General features: G+C 52.5%; 1 protein-coding gene across 2 annotated transcripts in view; it reads right to left on the reverse strand.

Annotated features, from left to right (window-relative positions):
* The window catches only part of CCNJ (cyclin J), a 168001-nt gene that overhangs the window by 38812 nt on the left and 109991 nt on the right, over nt 1–19198 (reverse strand). The gene's annotated exons all lie outside the window — the stretch shown is intronic.

A 19198-nucleotide genomic window follows, 5' to 3' on the forward strand; every position in this document is an offset into this window, starting at 1 on the left:
TCACCCCGCCTCCCGAAGACCCCTTACCCAGGTAATCCTCCTGCACTGGTCCACCCCCAGGAACTGGATCTTAAAGCGATGGCTGTGTCCTGGCCACCTGGATGACAAGCCCCTGAGGACAAGCGGGTGAGACACCCTTGAGTTTCTCACACCACGATGCTACAAATGGCTCTGCTTCTTTATCGTGGATGGCCCACACAAAGCATTCAACTTCAAAAGACATGACGATTTATGACAGAATACTGGCTCACTCGTCCATTTGAGCTTCCAAGCTGCACACGTCAGTACGGGTAAAATCTAATGTTTACAGCATTCCGAGTGGCGTTAGCAGCGATGTCAACAAGGATGTGCGTCCTGGCTATTAGATTGCAAAACAGGAGGAGCAAGGGGTGCCCCACTGGAGGTGGATAGACCCCCTCAGGTCACATATCCACATAAATCAAAGGTGTATAGATTATTGAGGAGGGCATGTGGCAACGGCACAAAAGAGGAAGTTACTGACCCTTGGGTATCTGATTATAATACATGCAGCAAGAAGCATCGTTACCCGGAGGTGTCTGGTTCACACCAAGTGCCTAATTGCCACAAATTCCTAATCAAGAGTGGTTTTAAGGATGACAATGCCATTGTATTGAATAGATTGGCTATTCTAGTCTTGCTTTCGGAGTTACCCAATTTATCAGTCACAGGGATATAGATAGAGTTGAATTTTGCAAACGCCCAAGTACAAATTCTGCAATTATACACACGGGCTCCAACTTTGTCGTAGAAATGAAAAACATAAAGGGGGTAATTCATAGAATTCAGCGCACAAGTGGCGCACGCTGCTGGCGCACAGTGTGTGCGTGCAACAGTCGGCGCCAGCAGCGTGCGCCAAAATCCATTTCCGCGCACAGCGTATTCATGGATTTTAACATCCATTACCAGCCGTGGCGCAGCGACCCTGCAGCAGCGTCAGCTACGCCCCTAACCCCTCTCCGTGCGCCATGCACAGCGCACAAATCCCATCCATGGCGCACAGGCCAGTGGACCAGCATACAGGCCCCCAACCACGAAAACGCCTGTAAAACTCACTGCGTACCCCTCCGAATACACGTACACCCCTGCGCGGTGAGAATCACATGCGATTGGCCCTGTGCGAGCGGGGTACGTGTATTACTGGGGTTCACGGGGAGAATCACACGCGATTGGCCCAGTGCGAGCAGGGTACGTGTATTACTGGGGTTTGCGAGGAGAATCACACGTGATTGGCCCTGTGCGAGCGGGGTACGTGTATTACTGGGGTTCGCGGGGAGTTCCACACGCGATTGGCCCGGTGCGAGCGGGGTATGTGTATTACTGGGGTTCGCGGGGAATTTCACACGCTATTTAGCCGTCAAAGAGGGGTACGTTAATCCAGTGGGGTGCACGGGGAGTCCCACACGTGAATTGGCAGTGTGGGTCCTCCCAGGTGTGCCCTCTATCCCCTCCACGGCCCCTGCAGGCAGCCCACACCACAGAGGACTACCATGCACCCCTGGTCATGTCCCGCAGGCAGCCTATCCACCATGGGCATGCCCCACAGCCAGCCCGCATGTCACCTTGTATTAGTGATCACCATCTCATGTCACCCATCACCCCACCCACCCAGCAGTGAGGCTCAGGGCCCGACTCATGTCCCCCAGCACCTCCCAGCACCCCCCACCCCCAACACGTCATCATGATCCACAATCATGGGCCTCATGGCCTCCCAAATCCCACCGCACGCCACCCCTGTGCAAAGACCCAACCAAGTATCCCATACACCCCCACATTGAAATGCCCATTGCATGATACAACCCAACTGGCAAGAATGTACATCAACACATGTCTGACACACACACACACACACACACACACACACACACACACACACACACACACACACACACACACACACACACACACACACACACACACACACACACACACACACACACACACACACACACACACACACACACACACACACACAGCTGATGATGATGATTGTGAAAACCTACACCGTGACATGCATGAAACCAATGAGAGAATACCACACATCAATACATTTTGGTTTATTACTTTGAACACAAAAAGAATGTAATCAAATGAAAACAAAAAATGTTTTAAAAAAAAAAGATGAAATGCAGCATGTCCAAAACACAAAAAGAAAAACATGAAGTCTGAATCCAAATAAATCGAAATGAAAATGTGTCCAAAGTCTCCTGCCACCAAAGCAAATCCAAAGGAAACTAAAACAACAAAATCCATTGCTCCATGGTGAGAAAAATAAGAATAGATAAATCCACTGTTCAACTATGTACAAAGAAGTAATCCAGGGTCCATGAGCCCAACGAATGAAATGAAACCTAGCAAAAAAACGACCTAATAAAGAACTATATACAAAAAGGTGGGGAATAGTCCAAGCGCCCCAAATGAATGAAAAAGATCAAGGAAACCTAAAACTACAAACTATATACAATGGCGGCGGGCTAGTCCGACGGCTCACTTTCCGATTTACCAGGCCATCATCGAACTCCTGCTCGATGTCCTGGAGGCTGTCCTCTTCCATGGCCCCGAGGGTTTGCAGGAACGATGCCATGTTGGACTCCAACTCCCTGCGATTGGCCTTGAGGCACTTGGCCCGCCTCAGTGCCCTCTGCATGGAGTTCTCCGCCCTGACCATTGTGAGCCGTGCCTCTTCTGCCCGCTGCCGCTCCGCATCTATGCCGGCCCAACCGCAGCCACACGGAAGACACACCCATTCCAGGGTCCTCCTGCCCTCTGGCCAATGCCTGCCCCTCTGATGTCAATGACCCCGAGCCATCATTGCTCCCACCGAGAGCCTGCTGCTGCTGCTGCTGTCCATGTGCCCTGTCTGATGATGCTTGCACATCCTCCATCAGCTGGACTCCAGTTGTTGTGGTGTCCACCCCTGCTGGACCGCCAACTCCAGACTGTGGCAGGGATGGGATCTCCACCAAGCTGTGTTGGTCAGGCCAGGTTCACAGGGGGCCCTAGTGGAATCTGGACCGGAAGACGGCAGGGAGAACGACTGGCGCATAGTCTCCACAGAGGAGGAGAGGTCCGCCAGAGTGCGCCACACATGTAGGAACCCACCAACCAGGGCCCCTCCCAGCAGTGCCACGTCGCAACGCTGCTGTTCATGATGGCGTGCGTGCTCCGCCCAGGAAGCACCCACGTCATCACGAATGTCACGCGTGCACAACGCAACACCAACCAGGACGGAGCCCATACGGTCGTGGGACCCCCTTGTCCGCAGGTAGTGGAAAGGCAGATGAATTGGCACTCCTCCCTACCTGCAGATGGGCCTGGGACGGGGCATCCCTGCTGGAGCAGTCACAGGGTTAAGGACAGCGACATGCAAAGGCCCCTCTGCGGTGACCTGTGCTGCCTCCTGACCCGCACCACTTGCACCAGTGGTACTACCCCCACCAAGCCCCATGTGCGGCTCAGTAGCGGGCTCCTCCTCCTCTGTGGAGACCACCAACCTGGATGTCTCCACACCGTCTTCTGCCAATGCAAGCCCCTGTGGGGGCTCACCCGGCCCTTTCCGCTAGAGCCGTAGCGGCAGACGCGGCACCAGCCCACTCGCTCCCGGATGATGGCAATTCCTGGGATGGTGGCTGGGCCTTGCGTCGCCGCCCGGTGGAGGCATCCCCACCGCTTGGCTCCACAGCGTCCTCTTCTTCACTTGACGCTGCATAGAGGGAGACTTGGAACACAAGCATCAGGGTACAGTACAATATTCCCCTAGACAGGAAGCAATAACACATGAGTGGCTCTGTCAAATGTCACTTCCATCCTGTCCCTCCACAATACATGGGTGAATGCACGCAACACACATGCAGAAACAGGCACAGCGCCTGCAATCAACATCAGCATCCATGTACAAGGGCCTCTTTAACTAAAATGTTGCCTTCAAACTCACATGCATCATGGCTCACAATGATCCCATGCACACACATCACCGTAGGGTCATGCATCATGGCTTGTACACCACAGACAGTGGATGGACACAGTGGATACAGCGGCGACAGCACTGCATGAGTGAATCTACTCATCACAGACATGTGTCATACATCCATGGCGTTTCAAAGACACACACACACTCACACGTGCACCATACATGTACATGAGAGCAGCACCCACCCCTCACCCCCCCCCTTCATGTGCAAGAATAGAGACTGACTGGCATGCATTCATGTGTGCATTCCGCATACAGCTCCCCATGTTGCATTGGAACACATGCACCATCCATGTGGTTCACACATTACTGGTCTCACATGCATGACCATGATGTCCCTACACACACATCCATACATGGTCTATGTCACATATATAGGCAAGTATCAGACTACCAGCACACTGCAACATGCCCTGTCTCACACAGCAATGCTTGGCCACTTACCGCTCAACTCCAGACAGGTCTGCCTCCGAAGGATCTGGGCGTGGAGCGCTGGGCCTACGTGTTCCAGGACCCTCATCTGGATGTTGCTCATGCTGACCCGGCACCCCTCTGCATCCTCTGCCTTCGCGCGGCGATGGGCCTTGTAGAGGGTCCTGAACCTGCAGTCCTCCCAGCGCTTCAGGATGTGCTTGATGTCGCGGGTTGCCACCCCCTCCGCGTTGATGGCAACCACTGCGTCCTCCCAGATCCTCTCCCGTCCTTCCTTGTTGGAGTGTGATGTTCCGAAGAGGGCATCATAATGCCCCAGGACATGCTCCACCAGAACACCAACTTCCTTCTCACTGAAGCTGGTGGCTCTCTGCCTTTCTGGCTGCGGGTCGCCAGTGGTCTCTGATGGTGTTTGCCCCGACATGGCAACCCCCCGAGGCAGGCGTGGGTGGGCAACTGGGTCCTGGGGCTGGGCTGTGGACCGATGGTATCCCAGTCGGGAGTGTTCTGTTCCAGCAGGGGTGGCCACAGCAACTGGACCCCAGAAGATGGCTGACGTGCAGGCACGAAATAGCAGGGCACGTGGGCAGAAGGAAGGCAGCAGCTGATGGCTGGTGGAAACGTGCTCAGGGCTCTTGGGGGCAGGAAAATGGCCTTTTGGGCAGGAGCGTGGTCTTCTGTGTGTTTTTGCGTGGCCAGCTTGATACGGAGTGATTTGGTACGTGAAAAAAGTGCACGTCAGCATGAAATCCGAGGAAAGGCCCTTAGCGCGTAAGTGACGTTGGGCGCGCAGGCGTTACCCTCAACAAAGGTGCATTGTGATTCAGCACGTGAGAAAACTGCACATCACCCGTGCTACTGGAGGAAAGGGCCTTCGCGCGCAAGTGGCGTTGCACGTGTGGGCTGGCTTAAAAGGTACGAGTATCATGCTATTTTCTTTCACATGCTTTTTGTGGAGCGCGAGCGGGTGTTTCTTGTACTTCTTGTCAGTTCACATGCGATTACTTCACAAGGTTTCCAGTTCGTACTCCCAGTTTCCTCAGACTGCGTTCTTTTCTTCTTTTGGCGGGGGGGTGTTACCAACGCGTGTCTTTTTCAAGGCAGACGGTGAGTCACGCACGTATTTTCCAACTGTGGGTGCCCCGTGTGTCGCGTACCCCAGGCTGCGTGTAACACGCGTACGCTTATTTTTGTGTTTCGGGGTGCCAGTTTGGGTTCATTTTTCCATGCACGTGATCTACCAGGGGTTGCGTGCACGTGTACTTTTGTTTTGGGATGCCTGTGTGTTGCGTGACCCGTCATCTTCCCCCAGGGGTCACATACAGCCTTGCTAGAGCACTAGGGTATGAATTCCACCTAGTACCCTACCCCTTTCACCCCAATTGCCCAGGACAATTGTTTACTGCAACTCCCATATGCACAACAACATCAGTGCCATGGTTGGGAGGCAAAGCTGGCCGACCTCCAAAAGGTGGGCGTGGTGGGGACATGGCCAGGATTTGCAGGGTGCCCCTAGAGCCCCGTGTGTGGAGGACCAATCGGGGACACCTATGCCCCCCCAATGGTTGTGGGAAACGTAGCCAACACCATCCCATCTCAGCCCTTGTTGGACTGGCCCATTTTGTCACCTGAACCGGCACAGGATGACTCCCAGGCTGACTTCCAGGTCAGCAAGTCTAATCCACGTGTGGCGGTGAAAGTTGCTGTCACCGGGCCACGTGGATCTGGGGCAGCAATGTCATCTGCTGCCCCAAGTAGCCAGGGTGGGAAGGCTGCAGGGGCAGCTGCAGCTCAATCCACCCCAGCTCCGAGTCTCCCAGCCGGGACAGTGTCGGTCCAGGTCCATCACACTGACGCTGGCCCTGCCGACATCACCCTGCAGCCAATGCCTGCACCAAGACCTATAGTCATTGTGCCTTTACAGGCTTCTAGTAGCCAATCCACCTGCGCTTCTGCCCCTACTGACCAGAGCGGCGTAAGCCACTCAGGATCCGCACCACCTTACAAGAAGAAGGGTGCTCTTGCACTACAGGCTGAGACCCCATACACTTCTACAGACTCCGGCATGTCAAGGAAGCCTAGCTTCAATGACGCCGAACTTGAGGCCTATGTGTCGGCACATAGCCGCGAAATGTTGGTGACTGCAGGCTGTAAGACTACGACTGCTCAACGTAGGGCCAACTGGCAGACCATCGCGGACCACATTAGTGCCCTTGGATTTGTGAGGCACACAGCTGATAATTGCTAAAAGCGGTGGAATGACCTGAAACGCAGAGCAAAGAACAAGCTGGCTTCCAATCATGCCTCTACTCTGGTGACTGGCGGTGGGTCTCCACCAGAGACAACCAACTCACTGTCCATGAGTCTGTTGCTGGAACCTTCGTCACATAGGAACAGATCCAAGGCGTGGGAGACCTACCAGATTATGAGGCATTGTCCGGTGAGTGCCAATGCAAGTGTGTGTAATCCATGTGAATGTTTCTTGGGTGATGTGTAATGATTGAGTGTCAGGTGAGGGCGTGTACTCCTGATTGGTATGGGTCACCCATGTGCTTCCTTCAAACCATTCACCGGACTTGGGTATGACTATCCCTTCTGACCACAGTAGCCAATTAGCGACACATTACTGCAGTTGCCCTTGAACTGTCATCTTGCAACAACATTGTTCTGACTTTTCAGTGTTCATTCAGCCCGATTGTTCTAATCCTCCCATTTTTGCAACACATTTTTCAGCCCTAATGCCACATATGTGACATGCTTCTGTCATAGATTACAACCCACATTGGCCCACATTCATTACCTTGTTATGGGAATGATTTGACCATTCAGGCTGATTGAGTAAGGGCCTGCTCACATTAATTTTTGGGGCCTGTTTGAATGTGGAACATGATTGTTGTTTCCGGTCATGTTGAAGTGACCAACCATTGATGTATCCATCTGCCTGCCATCACTGTATTATTGCACACTGGATGTGTTGCAGTGTGTGGCAAATGCATATTTTGTCACACTATTTTGCATTTTTCATTTCATGTCCATCTCACATGGATGGGTGATAGTACTCATTCACTGACATATGGCTGTACTTGTCAAATGTACCATGGCTATGCTACATGACATCTGTGTGCTGGCATGTGTCATGTATGTGGATTGCCCATGCTACTCACAGGCTAATATGTGATGCCAGTGCTATCCAGCATGCAGCACGTGTTGATTTTCCATCTTGGAGTCCTCAGTGTCTGCTTTTTGCCTCCCCTTCCAAATCACTGACAGTGCATGCATGCCGGGGTTGTGGTCGTGTGGGACATGTGTTATTCATGTACTGGATCTCTGCCTGGTCAGGCCTATGTGTGTTCTTTGGTGCTCATGCCCGTTTCAATTTGTTGTGTTTCATGTTTTTGCAGGTGATGACGCACTTGATGCTGTTGAGGTGGAGGAGATGGTGCAAACCCAGGAGGAATCTCAGCCACGACCGGGCACCAGTGGAGGACGTGGTGTGGTGGTGGGTGAAAACCCTATCCTCCTGCAGACCATACTGTCCACGGGTGTCTGGGTGCACCTCCCCAGACCTCTATGATTCAGGTGCTGAATCGGACAGTGGGACTTATGTGCGGTCGCAGGCGAGTGTTTCTGGCAGGGATGCTGTTCTGTCCAACTCTATGGGGATGTCAGTGGTGGCAACTCCGCCTTTGGCGGTTATGGATGCAGGGTCACACTCCACAACCTCTGATCCTGTTCCTGGGCCAGCAGATCAGAGGGGGAATGCAGTCCTGCAGCCTCAGGCAGTGCCAGCACAGCAAGGTGCAGATCGCCTTGCCCCAAACAGATGTGGTGCCCGCTGACGCTGTGGCCGTACGCCACCAGGCAATACTGTATGGGAAAACTCCATGTACAGTATAGCAGCACAACAGGGAGCATCGGTGTAAATGATGGCTCAGGCAATGGAGAGGGTGGCCACTTCCATTCTCCCCCCTGAAAGGCAGATGGAGCAACAACAGCAGGCAACAGACTCCATTTGCCAATCACACAGGGAAGACATGTTGGCGTCCAACAGGGACCGACGGGCGGCACTGGAGACTCTGCGCGGAGCCATATCAATAGAGTCCCAGGGCCACAGGGAAGCCCTGAGGTTAGAACTCCAGTTCCTCAGGGAGACTCTGGGTGAACTTGAGGCTTCCCAAAATTTTAGGTCAGAAAAGAAGCTGGAGCAGCTCACACGTTCGCTCTCAGCTGAGCTGCAGGCAACTCGTGAGGGGATCCGGGCATCACGCGAGGCCATGCGTGCAGAAATGCAGGCAACCCGTGAGGTGCTGCATGGGGATCTCTGTACTATCATCCTCCAGAACAAGACCTTCCACACCCGCAAGAGCGGTCAAGGGAGCGAAAGCGTGACTTGAGCGCTCCAAATGTGCGCTCCACTATGCCCCGGGTTACAATATGGGCTGTGTTTCATCTTACCTCGGGTGGTGTGGTGGGGTTCCGAATTGGCATCATCATGTGGGTGTTCAGAGGGTAGGCACTGTCCCTTGGGGAGGTGATGATGGGTATGCCGCCCAGCGTCTAGGTCCCGGTTTAGGGGTGACATTCTGAAAATGAAACTGTCATGGGTGGACCCTGGATAGTTGGCATATACTGAGGTGATGATTCCCTTGGCATCACATACTACCTGCACGTTGATGGAATGCCAGTGCTTGCGGTTTCTATAGATGTGCTCAGTTGCCCTGGGAGGACGTAGAGCCACATGGGTGCAATCAATGGCACCTAGCACCTTGGGGGAAGTGTGCCACCCCGTAAAAGTCCTCGACAGCAGCCTGCCTTTCTGCAGGTGTTCTGGGCATGTATATGTGCCTGCGGACTAAAGAGCGTGCAGTCATGATGGCCAACACCTGGTGTAGGCAGCGTGACTGCCTGGCCTGTGACACCCTCCCCCACTATGGCACTTGTCCGCTGAAATGAACCAGTGGCCAAGAAGTGCAGTACATTGAGCACCTTTTCCAAGGGGCTCAGTGCTTGGGAGCACAGGGTGGGTGATGTGAGGTCATCCTCCCACTCACTCACCAGGTCGAGTATTGTGTGGTGGGAACCTGTACCTCCCATACACCTGGTCATCAGGCATCCCAAAAAGGCTGGTCCTGGGTGTAAAAATTCTGGGCCTGGCTATCCTCCTCCAGCGGTGTCCCACGACCACTGCTGCGAGGAATGGTATATTCATCGTAGCGTCTGAGCTTGTTTGCGCGCACTTTTATGCTGCGCGGGGCCGTGTATGCCTGCTTCCTGCTGGCGTACGTGTTTGCGGATTAGCGCGTCTTTTTTGGCACACGCGTTTCCCCCGTTCGATTCCATGAATACGTGTTGTAGGCGCGTGTGGGCGTTCCACGCATTTGCCTCCTGTACTTCCCCATTCGCCCCCGTAACGCCCACATTTTCACACGTGGTTCCCCATTCCGCGTGTTACGCCCCGTGTTACGCCCACTTTTGTTGTGTGTGCCACGCTATGTGCACTCGCTGGGCGCGTAGCGCACGCCGTTTGAGGACGTGTGCGACCGCGTGCGCCATGCAGGATTTTAGCGCACATCCCCGGATTTACACACGCACGGACTTCCATGAATTGATGTGCGGCTTTCGCACGCTTGTGCTGCGATTATCGCGCTTGCGCACTGATTTTAGGTGCAAATTAATTCCATGAATCGGCCTGAAAGAGTTTGGGTTTCATGGTCCCTGGTGCAAGTCCCTTAAAAAACGAAGCAATAGCATATTGATGGATAGAAAGACTTTAAAAACTGGAAGCAAAATTAAGGTGTCTATACAGAACAGGGTTAAGGCAAATTACCCAGTGAGATTCACTGAACCCCTTAGAACGAGCAGAGCCAAGGAGCAGGAATGGTCTTGGTTAGCAGGGACTCTTGCATCCAAATATTGACATGGAATTCCAGAGGCCACAACGCTAAGTGTAATAACACTGAACTAAACAAATACATACACCAACACGATGTAGTTTGTATTCAGGAACAATGGCTTGCATCACCACCAAGTATGGAAGGTTATGTGAGAAACCAAATGGTGTCTCACCTACTAGTCCCAGGGGATGGATGGATGGATGGATGATGGATGGATGGATGGATGATCTCACCCCCCCCCCCCACCACCCTTTTGCCCCCCCCCCCTGTCCTCCAGGGCACGGCCATCGCCTTTGGATCCAGACCCTGGGGTTGGACCAGGGCAGGAGGATCACCTGGTTGAAGGGGTTTTGAGGAGTGGTGTAGAGAGCCAACTGATGGTGAGACGCAGTATTCCCCACTTTCCCTTACCCATTATAGAATCCTCCAAAGTCCCAACCTGCCCCCACCCACTTTTCTACACAGACACTGGGCCGAGGAAGGCAGCGACCAAGAGTAAAGAGGCTAACCCTTGCATATCTTGTGGGACATGTCCCGCTAATCGAGTCAGACATTTGACTAATTACATACATTTTATACCCATTAGCTCTGCCCCCACCGATAAAAGGCGGAACATAGAGACACACTCCGAGTAAGGTGGAACACGAGAAAGAGCAGAACCTTTGGGGCAAAGGCAAACCTACTGGAGCAGAGCAACCGAGAGAGGGATGAGAGCAAAGGGCAGAGAAACCCAGGAGATCCCTGCAGGAGGTTGTTGCCTCCAAAGAGCCATGAAAGATAGACGGAGAAGGCCAAATCCCCAAACAAGAAGACTGCATTGTGTTTCAAAGGCGCCAGAGACCCTCCCGGGATAACAAAGACAAGAAAAGAATGCACACAGCCGGTGAGTTGACGAGCGACATGAAAGGCCAGTCGGTGTGTGTTTTAAGGAAGACATGGTATCAACAGTAAGACAGACACAAGCGACCACAGTTCAAGGATGTTTATTGAACTTCAAAAAAGGGTTTGAAAAACACCCATCTAATCCGAAATCTACAGATGGAAGCAGGCTACGACCATCAAAAAATAATAATAATAATAATAATGCAGTCCTAGTGGCATCTTGTCAAAATAAAAAGGGCCTATACTAATAAACCTATTGCGAATCATTACCTTGAAATACAAATAGTGTGGGAAACAGCGTTACGAAAAGGAAAGACGCAATCAGAAAATTATATGTCAGTATGTTCAGGCCGTTGGCCTCCCTTCCCCACTTTTTCAGCACGGGGCAAGGTGGAGCACTCAAGGTTAGCACAATCTCTGGTTTCTCTAGCACGATGATACAGCGCAATCATTAGCATCATGGCCTTCCGTGCCCAAGTCTCTATTTATTTTAAAATTGGTTTATTGGCATTTATAGTTACAATCACTATTCAGATTGACCGACTTGGTCACTGAGATTCTGTCTTTGCAAATAAACAACATTTACAAAACAAGAACATCAAACATTAACTATCTCCGGTCTGGGGGCAAGTGATGGCTGATTGGGTCGCAAGCGGAGGGGGGGCGTTTGGGGGGGAATGGCCAGGCGCCACGGTCGTGGGTATGGGCTTTCCAAGAATGTTAATGCTGGAGGGGGTCTGATTTTGAGTGCCTTGGTCGACCATTTAGGTCATGTGATAGGGCCGGCAAATTGTTCAGGGGGGCTTATCGGAGGAATGAAACAGTCTGGACATGGTGTCTTTCCATGCAGCAAGGGCCATACTCGACTCGTCCGTGGATCTAGCCACGCTGTCCTCCCAAGCTCTTGTTTCGTCGGTCGCCCATCTTTCAAATTCTTTGCGCCATGCTCTGTGATTCGGCCCTGCCGGCCGTTTCCATGCCATGGCGATGGTCCTCTTGGCTGTTATGCATAGCAAGTCCATCAGCTTAACCGCATATTTGAGTTTGGCCAATCTGGGGTAGCAGCCTAGGAGGCATTCAGCTGGGGTCCACTTATACCTAGTGACTTCCGCCTCTTCACAGGTTCTTTTCACCATTGACCAGAGGCTACGTGTTTTGGTGCAGTTCCATAGCATGTGGATTAGGTCTGCTCCCTCTGTCCCACACCAGGTGCACTCTCTGGGCGGTTTTATTGAACTTCGCAATCCTGCTCGGGGTGAAGTATGTGCGATAAAGTACATTTAATTGGATTAGCCGAAATCTCTGGTTTCTAGAGACCGCTTTCGGAAAGGATAGCGCTCTGCTTCATTCCTCATCGGACAGCTCTTGTCCCATGTCTGATTCCCAGCGTGTCTTTAGCTATTGCCCTTCCCCCCTCACTCAGGCTGTATAGTAGTGTCAGAAAGGGGGTTGCCTCTGGCTCCTCTGGCCAGGTGTCCCATTTCGTGCGTGCTATCTTGCGGATCTTTTGGTACCACAGGAATTGGCCAGCGTGAATGCCCTCTCCCTCTTGCAACTCAGTGAAGTCCCTGAATATGCCTTCGGAGTATAGATCACCCCAAGTGTATACACCTTTGTCTTCCCAGAGCCTAATGGTGTGGAGGGTGGTGACAGATTTATCGAGTCCCGAAAGTATTGGTACTTCTTGGAAGTATGGTTGCTTCCAGTGTAGTGTCTCAGTTCTATGCCATATTTTCCTGCCCAGGGTTGCCAGAAAAGGCTGATCGTGTAGCAAAGTTTGAGGGGCCCAAATCAGTTCCTTCAGGCGGATTGGGGAGATCATGGCCTGTAGCAGAGGGGTCCCTGAAGTAATCCCGTCTGCTAACCATTTGGTTACGTGACTTAACTGGGCTGCAAGGTAGTACTTCTCAAGGCTCGGTAATTGGGTCCCTCCTTGTCTGTGTGGTAATACTAAGGTAGATAGTGCCACCCGATGTCTGCCCTTCCCCCATAAAAACTCCTTAATTATTGTGTCCAAAAGCTGAAAGAAGGGTTTGGTGATATAAAAGTGCACATTCTGGAACCTGTACAGGAATCTGGGTAGAATGATCATCTTGGTTATTGAGGCCCTGCCCAGCATGGATAGTGGAAGCTTAGACCAGAAACTTATGGACTTGCGCAGTTTGGGTATCGCAGCTTTTGTGTTTTGTATGTGCATTTGTTCTGGGGTGTGCATTATCTGGATCCCAAGGTAACGGAAAGATTGTCTCCCACTTTATGCCCACTGAGGGAAGCTCTTCTGTGGTTTTATTTTTCAGGGCTGCTAATGGGAACATGCAGGATTTCGTTTTGCTAAATTGTATGCCCAAGACTTTGGCATAGTTATCAAGGACCTCCAATATTGTCGGGACATTGAGATGAGGGTTGTTAACGTTATCAGTAGATCGTCCGCATACAGTGAGACAATGTGATCTATCCCGCCCAGCCTAATTCCTGCATCGAAAAATTGCTGCCTGAGGAAGATTGCAATGGGTTCTAGACCCAGGATGTAGAGCATGGGGGAAAGTGGGCAGCCCTGCCTGGTGCCCCTGCGGATATCCATGCGTCTGACACATACTTCCCAGATTTCAGCCTGGCCCTAGGTTCATTATACAGGATCGATACCCATCTGATAAATCGTTGGCCAACTCCAAAACCCTCCAAAACCGCTGCCAGCTACTCCCAATAAATGGAATCGAATGCTTTAACTGCATCTAGGGATAGTAATGCGAATTGTTTTTCGCTTGTATTGGTCTGAGCTATAATGTGCTGAAGCCTGCGTAAGTTTAGGGACGTGTTACGCCCAGGTACGAAACCATTCTGGTCTTCGTGCACTATGTCACCTATCACTCTAGATAGTCGCTTTGCCAATATCTTCGTCAATATTTTATCATAGTCAAGCATGGCAGGTGGGCGATAGGAGTCGCATTTATCTTAGGGTTTATTGGGTTTGAGCATCGGGACCCATAAGGTTTCCCTCATACTGTCATGTAGGATACCAGTTTCAAAAGTCTCAGAGAAGACCTGGTGTAATAAGGGGGTCAGGGCGGGTTCATATGCCTTGTAGAATTTTGGGCGGAGCCCGTCGCACCCTGGGGCCTTACAAGTAGCGAGGGACCTGATAGCCTCTGTAATGTCTTCTGGTGTGATGTCGGAGGCTAGGGTTTCGGACTGTGTTGGCGACAATTTGGGCAGGCCGATTTCTTCCAGGGTATCTAGTATCTGGTCTTGTGGGACCTTGTGTGTGTGTGGGTATAGTTGTGCGTAAAAGCGCTGAAAGGTGTCGTTTATGCTCTGTTGGGTTCCATGTTCTGTGCCTTGTTCGTCCTGTAGTGCTGTAGTTGCATGCCTAGGGAGTTCTCTTTTACAGAGCCATGCTAGTAGCCGACCTGGCCCATCGGCCTCTGCATGTGCATGTGCTCTGTTGGTTCTAACGCCAAAATCGAACTTAGCCAGTCTGTCCCATGCTTCAGAGCAATCCTCTCTGAGAGAACTTAGTTTCTCCTCCCTCCCCGGTGTGTCGATAGGGGTGGACTCTAGTTGCTGGACTTCCAACTTTTTCTGGTTCAATTCCTCCCGAAGTGTTCTCCTGATGCCCCCTGCTTTTGCAATTGCTTCTCCCCGTATCACCACCTTTAGGGCATCCCATAGCGTACTTATGTGGTCTACACTGCCTGAGTTTTCCGCTACATAATTCTCTATGGATTCTTGGAGCTCCTCCCTGAAGGTCAGATCTTTCAGGGCCTCGGCAGACATTCTCCACATAGGGATGGGCGGTCTAGGACTGTTGTGTTGCCAGTCTAACAGGAGTGGGGAGTGGTCGGAGATGGTCCTCCCCAGATATTGCGTACTACCTATCTGAGGCATGTGTTCTCTGCTTATGAAAAAATAATCCAACCTCGTGTGAAGTTTGTGTGGGGAAGAGTAAAACGAGTATGTCCTTTCGCCCGGGTGAAGGTCCCGCCAAGCATCAATCAGATCTAGTTCATCGATCATAACATTCAGGGATGAGGTGGCGGCGGGGAGGCTGCTTACCGGTGGATAAGACCACTAAATCAGGATTGTGGACGCAGTTGAAATCGCCTCCCCATAAGAAGAAACTGTCCTGATATTGTGACATCAGGGTGCCAAGTACCCTTAAATGGGTTGGGATATTGTTGTTGGGTAAGTATGAGTTTACTATACATATTTCTCTTTGTTCTAGTGTTCCCCATATGATCAAATATCTACCTTCAGGGTCCTTCACCATCTTACGTAGGAGAAAAGGTACCTGGGGGTTGAACCAGATGAACACTCCTCTGGCGAATTTGGAGTAGGGGGCTCCGTAGCCTTGTTCCCCCCCCCCAATGTTCTGAGTCTCTCGTCAGCTTCAACGGTGCAGTGAGTCTCTTGTAGGAGAGCGATGTCCACTCTCTTTCTGCATAGGTAAGATTTGATCCTGTTCCTGTGAGGTAGGTGCCCAGGCCCCTTACATTCCAAGTCAATAGTCTAATGTGCGAAGCCATCTCGGTTTCGTGATACGCTTAGAGAACCCCTTCTTCCAACGGAAGTGCAGATGGCGACGTCTGGTGCCGCCAATTCGGCACTGTTTTGCAAGGTCCAGCCCATCCCGGCCCTCAAGTCAGCCCCCCGTCTCGCCAGTTGTATTATTGCCTTAGGAGATTTACCAACTTGAACAACTTCCATCCCGTGGAATGGATCAACGAAAAACAACAGAAAACTGCCCCCAGCAGTCGACACAAACTCACGACGCTTCCAGTCCTCTCCAGGTCTTCCGGCTTAGGTGGTGTGCAGGCATTTTACCTGCACCGTTTCGGTTGGGGTGGGTCATCGGTAGTTTTGCACGTGGGCCTTCGAGCTCCTGCCAGTTTGCGTCGCCTTCCTAGTGTGGCGATGCGGTTCATTCCGAGGTTGTAACCATCGTTGATGTGTCATTCAGCTTCTCGTGTGGTCAATGTCCTTGCCCTGGTGTTTATTGCTTCTCGTCATTCCTTCCGCATCCTCAGCCAGGTTGAGGTGTTCAAGCCATAGATTTGCCGCCGCCGGGGTTTCCAGAAAGATTGCCTTCCCGTTGTGAAGCACTTTGAGTCTCGCTGGATATAGCAGCATGTATTTAAGGTTGAGTTTCCTTAGGGTGGCCTTTACTGGTATGAAAGCGTTTCTTGCTCGTTGTACCACAGGGGTATAAATCGGGATACATGACTATTGATGCCCTTCCTCTTCTGATCTCTCCGCCTTCTCTCGAGAACCTCAGTATAGTCTCCCGATCCCTGAAGTTTAGGATTTTTGCCATTATTGGTCTCGGATGTGAACCGGGGGGTGGCCGCTTTTGGAGGGATCGGTGCGCTCGCTCCACGGAAAACCCCTGGGTGAGTTTGCCTGCCCCGATTTCCTGCAGGAACAGCGATTCAATGTATTCGGTAGGGTCGGGGCCCTCTGAGTCTTCCGGTATCTCTAGTATTCGGACATTATTGCGGCGGGCTCGGCCTTTCGCATCCTCTGAGCGCGTTTCCAGTCGAGCTACTGTAGATTCCAGCTCTTTGACTTCGCTTTAAGTTCCAGTGTGGTCTCCGCGGTGTCCTGCAGGGAGGCCTCCGCGATTACCATCCTGTCGGTTAGGTTTCGAGCATCCTGTCTCATCAGTTGACTGTCCGATTTTATTTCGCCAATCTCGTCTTCCATGGATGTCCTCAGTGCTGCCATCGCCTGTAGGATTTGGGAGTCTCGAGGATCTGCTGCCTGAGTCGGAAATTCTTCGGCAGCGCTGGTCTCCTGTGGCATCTGTTTTGGTCTGACTGAGGTGAAGGAATCCATTGTGACAAGCTTGGGTTTTTGCCTTGGAGGTGCCATTCTCTCTATAGAGGGTTTTTGGTGAGATGCTATGTGATGTCCGCTTCAAGCTTGTGGTCGGCGTGAAGTAACCGTGGAACCCTGTGGGTCGCCCGTTCACCAGGGCTTACGGCTGAGTATTCTGAGAGGTGTATGCAGTGCTGCTGTTTGCCTGTGGTAGTAGCAAATTCGTTGGGCCTTCCTCTTGAGTCATTTGTGCAGCTGTTGCCCCTGTTACTTGTTGCTGTTTGGGCCTGTCTATTGTGAGGGAGCCCTCGATGCGGCCCTCAGTTTGCCTCTGGGAGTCGACTTCCCCTGCTGCTGGGTTTCCTGTTCCTCGCTCCGCCTCGGGACTCACTCGCGTGTCCTCATGCTATAGGGCCGGTGGCTGTCTTCGCTGGATCCCGCAGTGATGTGGCCCCTTCCAGCGGCCTTATTCTCCTACACCGGTGGTACTGGGGCATTGGTAGCTTCTGTTTTTTGGGGTGGTTCGGCAGTCGTGATGTTGACCTCCCACTGGTGTGGTCCAAGCCGTGATGGGTGTGGGGCACTGTAGCCGGTGTGCCTTCCCCTCTTCCAGACCCATGGCGTCTCTTGGGCGTCCCGTTGACACTGCACCTTACTTTCCTCAGCACTTCTTTTCTCGAGACCTCTAATTGTCAGGTATATAGGGAGCCTATGTCCATTCTGGGGCCGTCGTAGATTGGTAATCTTGTGGCCTGACGGCTACTCAGACTGTTTCCGGTGATTGCTTGGGCCCTGGGAGGCGTTCCTCTCTGCAGCCTCTCAGCCGTTATATGTGGGAGGATGCAGGTCGCTGGTTTGTTACGGGCGCCGCCATTTTGTGTGCAGGAAGGGGCCCCACCTCACTCACCTCGTTTTTGTGATATATTGATCCGGTTATTACCGTGCTGTTTTTCACCATTATGTGTGTATCATTCAGGCAGGAGGTGGGGGGAGTGTTTGCAGGAGTAGAGCCTCTCTTGCCCGTTGGTGCGGGGTGTTTCTCGTGCTGGGGCCAGCCACTCCAGCTCTGTGTAGGTGTCGGTCCTCCGGCTGCGCTGCGTGGGTAGGCATTGTGATGGCCCCTGCCGCGGGGCTCGTAGGATTACTTTGTGGTTTGCCAACATCCAGGTGTCCCGGGGGGGGGGGGGGGGGCCTCATGTCCCGCGGGGTCGTCTGCACCGGGACGTGTGTGCAGGCCGTATGGCGGTCACCACCTGCAGGGCCGCCGGTGTCTGTTAAGGCCCAGTGGTGGTCCGGGGTGCCCGGGTCAGAGCGCCGGGGACTGAATTGTCTGCCATGGATGAATATAGCCCGGCGGCAAAGTCCTCCAGCCGCCAGGTCCCAAAAAGGGCCTTGGTGTCCCGGAAGGCTCAGTGCGCCACTCCGTGCAGCGGTCCCTGTTCGCTTAGAGGCCCGCAGCGGCCCGGGCCTCCAGCCCCCGCCTTCTCATCCTCACCTCTCAGTGGCGGTGTGCCCCGGGCGGCAGGCGCCTCGCGATAATCTCGGCGCAGGGGTGGGGGGGGGCGCAGATGTCCGAGTGCCGTCAGTGGCGCAGGTGGTCAGCGACACTGCACCCTCCGGAGCCGCGGGTGTCGCCTCCCTCAGTTGTCGGGCTCTCCTCGTCTGCGGGCTCAAGCCGGAGTCGCGGCCGCCATCTTGGATTCCCGGGGACCAAAGCGCAGAGGTCTGTTGCCGACTCCGTTTTCCTCTAATTTCGCCTTCGAGTGGTGCAGGATCGGGTGAGGCAGCTGGACATATAAATTATTCTCGTCCTCGGATCAGGCTGGAAGTTCTTTTAAGGATCAGTCTCAGGATCGGGGCAGGAGCTCGAGAGAAGTGCGTCCTCAGTCCATGGATCTAGGCCACGCCCCCAACTCTGAGCCCAAGTCTATTTGTCACATCAGGCCTTCTGAAAGAAGAAATGTTGGAAAGCAAACAATATGTTCTTTTCCATTTAGGATTTCATAAGTACTCAATTTCTCAAGCAATTCAACATTCTTCTTGGATCCCCCCTCAACCAGTCTCAGATCCTCTTTAACACAATGTTCAATTAGTCTCCCTCCGCCAGGCTCGGACCAACTCTACTTTGTCATGAACTTTCTTTACGCTATTAACATTGAAGACTTTGATTGTGCACAGGATTCTGCTT

This window comes from Ambystoma mexicanum, chromosome 8 (genome assembly GCF_040938575.1).
Source record: "Ambystoma mexicanum isolate Mex_15411 chromosome 8, UKY_AmexF1_1, whole genome shotgun sequence".
NCBI lineage: Eukaryota > Metazoa > Chordata > Amphibia > Caudata > Ambystomatidae > Ambystoma > Ambystoma mexicanum.